Raw genomic sequence first — 6,825 nt, 5'->3', positions numbered from 1 at the left:
ATGAAAGTGGGCTTCGTCGCTAAAACAAATCATTCAGCGTATACTGGTTCAAATGGCTCTGAGCACTATGCGACTCAACTTCTAAGGTCATCAGTCGCCTAGAACTTAGAACTAATTAAACCTAACTAACCTAAGGACATGACACACATCCATGCCCGAGGCAGGATTCAAACCTGCGACCGTAGCGGTCACGCGGTTCCAGACTGAAGCGCCTTTAACCGCACGGCCACACCGGCCGGCAGCGTATACTAATTACCGTCATGCACCGCGGTCAACCGTGCAGTTTGAACGTCCTAACGCAAACTGTTCATAACTAATGACGATTTTATTTCATACGGTCCAATAATTGTCACCCTGTATACACATGGTTTATCACGAAATTATCGCGAGATTGTTTTTCTAATGATATTCACACAAATGAATGTGACTGTTGTATACGTGCCTTCGCACGTAGCTTATCCCTCTCCGAATTGCGATGCTTTGAATGTTTTTATGAATGCACTGCTTCACTTGAAGCATAAATGTAAAAAATATAAGCAAAAATTGAAATTTTAGAATTTTTGAGTTTTAATTTTCAACTGCTGTTAATTATGTAAGATCAAATAAGTTTTGTGATGAGGCAATATATTTTTAATAGGATGTGAAATGATTATTTTACTTTTCAATAATTTAGTTGCATTTTACGATGTCACGTAAGTTATTGATGTGACATGCTTTCCCGACAACAAAAGAAAAGTAAAACATAAGATTGGTTTTGAACACGAGGTGCAAAATTTCGAAACTGTGCCCTTCGCCACTACGTCACCAAATTACTTAGTTTTACAATGAGCGAGTGCGCTGATGTAGAGACAAAATCTGACAGTCATTTTCTTGCAGATGGTTGATTGTTGGCACCCGTGCCGAAACAGCTGCCCCTTTAGTTCCACCTTTTTTCACACTGCCGAGTTTCGACTGCATCAATGAGCGACCCATGGCGGGTTCCCCTTGTTTGTTAACCAAAATATCCACCGATTGGAAAGATACCACTTACAAAGGTAAATAACGCTGTGACTCGCGCCATTTTTCATCTCAACGCACACCTACTCCCAAAATCAAACACGTATTTCTTTTATCACTTCGAAATCTTTGTTAAATCTAACTCTTAACACTGTTATGACAGAAAATTTACTACATCAGAATATCTATTTCCTCAACTACAATACCATCAGAAATACGAAATACAGACATTTCCTCTAAACGAAAGATTCCTGCATAACCGCCATTACACACCCACCATTACTTACAATTTACATCCTACTCCCTTTTTACAGTCCCAATGCCAATGATAGAGTCGATAGCTCAGAAATATCACTTCTAAGTCCCAACCATTCCTAAATGACGCAACTCAGCACCTCATACCACCTTTCCCCCAAATCTCATATTGGCCGTTGCTACTATCCACAGTCTACACGCAATCTAACCATCCAATCCCGAATGACCTCTTAAGCTATGTTGACCGAAACTTTAAAAACTACGTAACTTCTTTCGAATATAACCTGTACCGATGTCCATCTCCCAAATAATAACGGCGGCGTTAGTTAGTTGTTAGTGTCAGCAGCCATGAATTCCAAATTCCTGCCCACACCAGGTCTCACACAAATACCATCTCTGATGCTATTAATGTTTACTGTACCTCTTGAATCAAACCATAGTAGAGCTAATCCCATGACATACACAAAATATACTGGTGATGATGATGAGCGTTTGGCGTCATTGGCCGGGAGGCCCCTCGCGGGGCAGGTCCGGCCGCCTTGGCGCAGGTCTTATTACATTCGGCGCCACATTGGGCGACCTGCACGCCGGATGGGGATGAAATGATGATGAACACAACACAACACCCAGTCCCTGAGCGGAGAAAATCTCCGACCCAGCCGGGAATCGAACCCGGGCCCGGAGGACGGCAATCCGTCACGCTGACCACTCAGCTACTGGGGCGGACAAAATATACTGGTAACCATATACATTGAAGAGCCAAAGAAAATGGTTTACCTACCTAATATAGTGTAGGGCCCCCGCGAGCACGCAAAAGAGCCGCAACACGACGTGGCATGGACTCGACTATTGTCTGAAGTACGATATTGCAATGCCAGAGTTATTTTGATTACGATGCTCTGCGGGGACCACAGTCGTCATTCCATTCTACAGCTGATGGCAGTCCTTACTCGGTACTGCGATTTCATTTTATGTGTTTCGTGACGGCTGTGGTCGCCGCAATGCATCGTAATCGGAATAACTCTGGCACTGCAATATCTCATTTATCTGCCGATACCGGACAAGCAGCTTTCAAGTACAACGTCTCACCTCTACGGGAATATACATAATGGATGTACAAGTGCAGGTCGTAGACGCATGGTTGACGACATACGGCAGTTTGCATCTGGCCGTGAGTCGTGCACGGATAGCCAAATGGTAAGGCTAACGTTCACGATAAGTGGGAAATCCGGGTTCAAGTCACGGTCCGCCACCAATTTTGGTTGTCGTGATTCCGTTCTACAGCTGGTGGTAGCCCTTATTCGCAATTGCGAAGTTAGTTGAAGTGAATGTCTGAAGAAGTGATGGAGGGAATTGACACCATCAATCCTGCAGCGCTGACCATAAATCCGTAAGAGTACGAGGGGGTGGAGATCACTTCTGAACAGCACGTTGTACGGAATCCAAAATATGCTCAATAATGTTCATGGCTGGGGTGGCCATCAGAAGCGTTTAAACTCAGAGGAATGTCCCTGGAGAGATTCTGTAGCAATTCCGCACGTGTTGGGTGTTGCACTGTAACGCTGGAATTTTGAAAGTAAAACGGAATGCACAATGGATATGAATGGATGCAGGTGATCAGACACGATGCTTCCGCACATGTCATCTGTGACTGTCGTATCTAGACATATCAGGGGTGTAGTAGGAGAGACGTGTTTCACAATAGCGAAGAAGAACAAGTGCTCAAAGCTCTTAAGGTATGCAGTTTAGAGCCCATGTTTACTAGGAACTTTTGTCTATTTCTATTCCATATAACCATTCCCCAAAAAATTGAACACCCTTTTTAACATCATGTTTACAGTCGACGAATGCAGTTAAGAGCTCATGTTTGCTGGGTATTTTGTCTAGTTCTTTCCCGTGCTCCCATCCCTCAAAACATGGAATACTCTTTTTTAACACCCTGTGTGTAATCGATGGATTAGCTCATGAATGAGTCTGAGAAGTAGCAGCATTCGTTCCAAACAGAGAACCATTAATTGCAATATGTGCAGATCAATTTTCTTTTTTGAATGAAGCTACAAGAATGGATGGAAGGAAGTCTACTACTTTGGGTCTCTAGGTCTCCTGAAAACCTTGTTGTGTGTACACCTAGTTCGGAGCAACCGGGATGGCTCATGGTTTGCAGCGGTGTCAGATCATCTGACCACGCTGTGGTGGCTTTGTAACTAATATGTGCAGGCAAAATTAAAAATCATCTAGACGTTTTTCTGTCATGTACGTCCTACGGTACACGAGAATCTATGGTGAGATAATGTATTGTTCTTAGATGACGAGAGCTAGGGAAAGAATAGGTGAAGAAACAATTAGTTAATCTTACCAGAGAAAGAGATAGGTTAGCGAACACGTGAGAAACGCATGGAAACATAGAGAACTGATGAGGAGCGGAATGTTTCTTATAAAAGTAAGCAGATAACGCAATTTAAAAATGCAAGGAAACAGTCGTTAGTGCTACGTGACAGTTTTCCGCTATCCAGATCACATCTACGTGGGATGTGAAAGTAACATATGCCGAAATTGAAAGATAAAGCATTCACTAAGTCAATATTAAAATTTTACCCAATTTTTTTCTCTAACTTCTCACTATTGTACAAGAAAACTAAGTCCTATTGTCGACCAGAGTGGTGAATCTGAAATCGACAACTGATTGCGATGTTTGTGTGAAACTCACTCCATTCGACAGCTGTAGAATGATTGCGCTAACGTTTCCACGTAATTTAACACAAGAAAAAGACGAGTAATCGGTGCGAAAGAGCGAGATCGGATAGCTATAAAGCAGCTTACTGGGTGCGATATCCATCTGCAGATGCACAAGAGATAAGTACTTATAATGGGAATCGAGTAATTTTTATTCGTTGGAAATGAAAACCGTGAGAAACGTTTTCCATTATCGTATATGCAAAAGTCAGTCGCAGGGTCATCTTCGACGCAATTATGCCTTATAGATTTTATTATATTTCGATTTAATCATAACTATAAGACAAGAGCTCTAAATTACAACTGTAAAATTGTAAAATTGTGATACTACCGAAAGTGATTCGACATCACCCAGTTTTGCCTCGCTTCCAAGCAAACGATATACACTACTGGCCATTAAAATTGCTACACCAAGAAGAAATGCAGATGATAAACGGGTATTCACTTGACGAATATACTATACTAGAACTGACATGTGATTACATTTCCACGCAATTTGGGTGCATAGATCTTGAGAAATCAGTACCCAGAACAACCACCTCTCGCCGTAATAACGACCTTGATACGCCTGGGCATTTAGTCAAAGAGAGCTTGTATGGTGGCGTGTACAGGTACAGCTGCCCATGCAGCTTCAACACGATACCACAGTTCATCAAGATTAGTGACTGGCGTATTATGACAAGCCAGTTGCTCGGCCACCATTGACCAGACGTTTTCAATTGGTGAGAGATCTGGAGAATGTGCTGGCCAGGGCAGCAGTCGAACATTTTCTGTATCCAGAAAGGCCCGTACAGGACCTGCAACATGCGGTCGTGCATTATCATGCTGAAATGTAGTGTTTCGCAGGGATCGAATGAAGGGTAGAGCCACGGGTCGTAACACATCTGAAATGTAACATTCATTGTTCAATGTGCCGTCCATGCGAACAAGAGGTGACCGAGACGTGTAAGCAATGGCACCCCATACCATTACGCCGGGTAATACGCCAGTATGGCGATGACGAATACAAGCTTCCAATGTGCGTTCACCGCGATGTCTCCAAACACGGATGCGACCATCATGAACCTGTAAACAGAACCTGGATTCATCCGAAAAAATGACGTTTTGCCATTCGGGCACCCAGGTTCGTCGTTGAGCACTTTGGGATTTATCTACTGAGGTCGTTAGTCTCCTAGAACTTAGAACTACGTAAACCTAACTAACCTAAGGACATCTCACACATCCATGCCCGAGGCAGGATTCGAACCTGCGTCCGTAGCGGTCGCGCAGTTCCAGACTGTAGCGCCCAGAACCGATCGGCCACCCCGATCGGCGGTATGGTTTTCACACATTGCAGCATAGAAAATACGCCGTTTTATGCATGTTTCGGTGACACGACTTGTTATGAAATTTAAGATCCACTGTAGTATCTTTAAGATAAATCTTAAACTTATGCTGTTGCCTAACATTTGTGATTTTACGTCTTGGCAACTTACACTGTAATGCATCAGTCTGTACAGTGAATTTCATTCCAAAATGTAAGCTATTAACTTTGGCATTCATGGTGGAAATATCTTTTTGAGTTCTATCTAATAACACCATCGCGCCATCTATGTTGCATCGGTAACATACCATCTTATCACGTATCTGACACTATTAAGAAAAAAACCCTCTTTCAAAGTTGTTTATGAATGTATCCGGCAATGTTCCTGCTCTCCATATACAAAAAATTCTAAAATTGTGTCACCTATGGAGTTCAACATCTAACCACATGGTTTACGACGATAGAGGAGAGAGCCATGTGGTTAGATGTTGAACACCATAGGTAACACAATTTTAGAGTTTTTATATTTTGACGACTATGTGGAGATGCACCTTGGAAGACACGGCTGCCACAAGGGAAGTAGCCACGATGTTTTAATTTTATTATCAATTTTATTGTGCCTGGTACATGTCCGGCAACGGCTTTGCCGCAGTGGATACACCGGTTCCCGTGAGATCACCGAAGTTAAGCGCTGTCGGGCTTGGCCGGCACTTGGATGGGTGACCATCCGGGCCGCCATGCGCTGTTGCCATTTTTCGGGGTGCACTCAGCAGCTCTGGTCAAAGAAAACCATCATAACGACCTGGAGTGCGGTGTGCTGACTGCACGCCCCTCCTATCCGCATCCTCAGCCGAGGATGACACGGCGGTCGGATGGTCCCGATGGCCACTTGTGGCCTGAAGACGGAGTGCTGGTACATGTCCCATTTTAGCGAGTTTTAACAGGTTCTTTTTGTTGTGACTTGGCAAGACAGCCAAGCCACTATGAGGAAGCCGAAAGGCACGCGTTTAAGCTCACGCAGGCTGGCGTGAGGTCCGGAACAGTTAAAGGGATTGAGACTGGCAAATAAAGTACGTAGCTGATGGAATACTTTAACTTTAATCCATAATTGGTGAACATCGGTCTGACGGTACATGCATCACAAGATAAATAGCAAATGATAATGGCGCCTTGCTAGGTCGTAGCAAATGACGTAGCTGAAGGCTATGCTAACTATCGTCTCGGCAAATGAGAGCGTAATTTGTCAGTGAACGATCGCTAGCAAAGTCGGCTGTACAACTGGGGCGAGTGCTAGGAAGTCTCTCTAGACCTGCCGTGTGGCGGCGCTCGGTCTGCAATCACTGACAGTGGCGACACGCGGGTCCGACGTATACTAGCGGACCGCGGCCGATTTAAAGGCTACCACCTAGCAAGTGTGGTGTCTGGCGGTGACACCACACTTTTACTTTTTATTATTCTGATTATGGAAGCTTGACTTCCGAAACGCGTCAATCTTAGTGTTTCACACTATAAACAAGTGGTTGACCCGATATATTTCT

At 43.9% G+C, this 6,825-nt stretch overlaps 1 pseudogene; it reads left to right on the top strand.

Annotated features, from left to right (window-relative positions):
• The first annotated feature begins 5,920 nt into the window (after positions 1-5,920).
• On the top strand, positions 5,921-6,038 carry LOC126177412 (5S ribosomal RNA; annotated as a pseudogene).
• Positions 6,039-6,825: the final 787 nt, after the last annotated feature.

The sequence above is a fragment of the Schistocerca cancellata genome, chromosome 3 (genome assembly GCF_023864275.1).
Source record: "Schistocerca cancellata isolate TAMUIC-IGC-003103 chromosome 3, iqSchCanc2.1, whole genome shotgun sequence".
Classification (NCBI taxonomy): Eukaryota; Metazoa; Arthropoda; class Insecta; order Orthoptera; family Acrididae; genus Schistocerca; species Schistocerca cancellata.
This window is presented reverse-complemented; position numbering and strand designations above follow the sequence as displayed.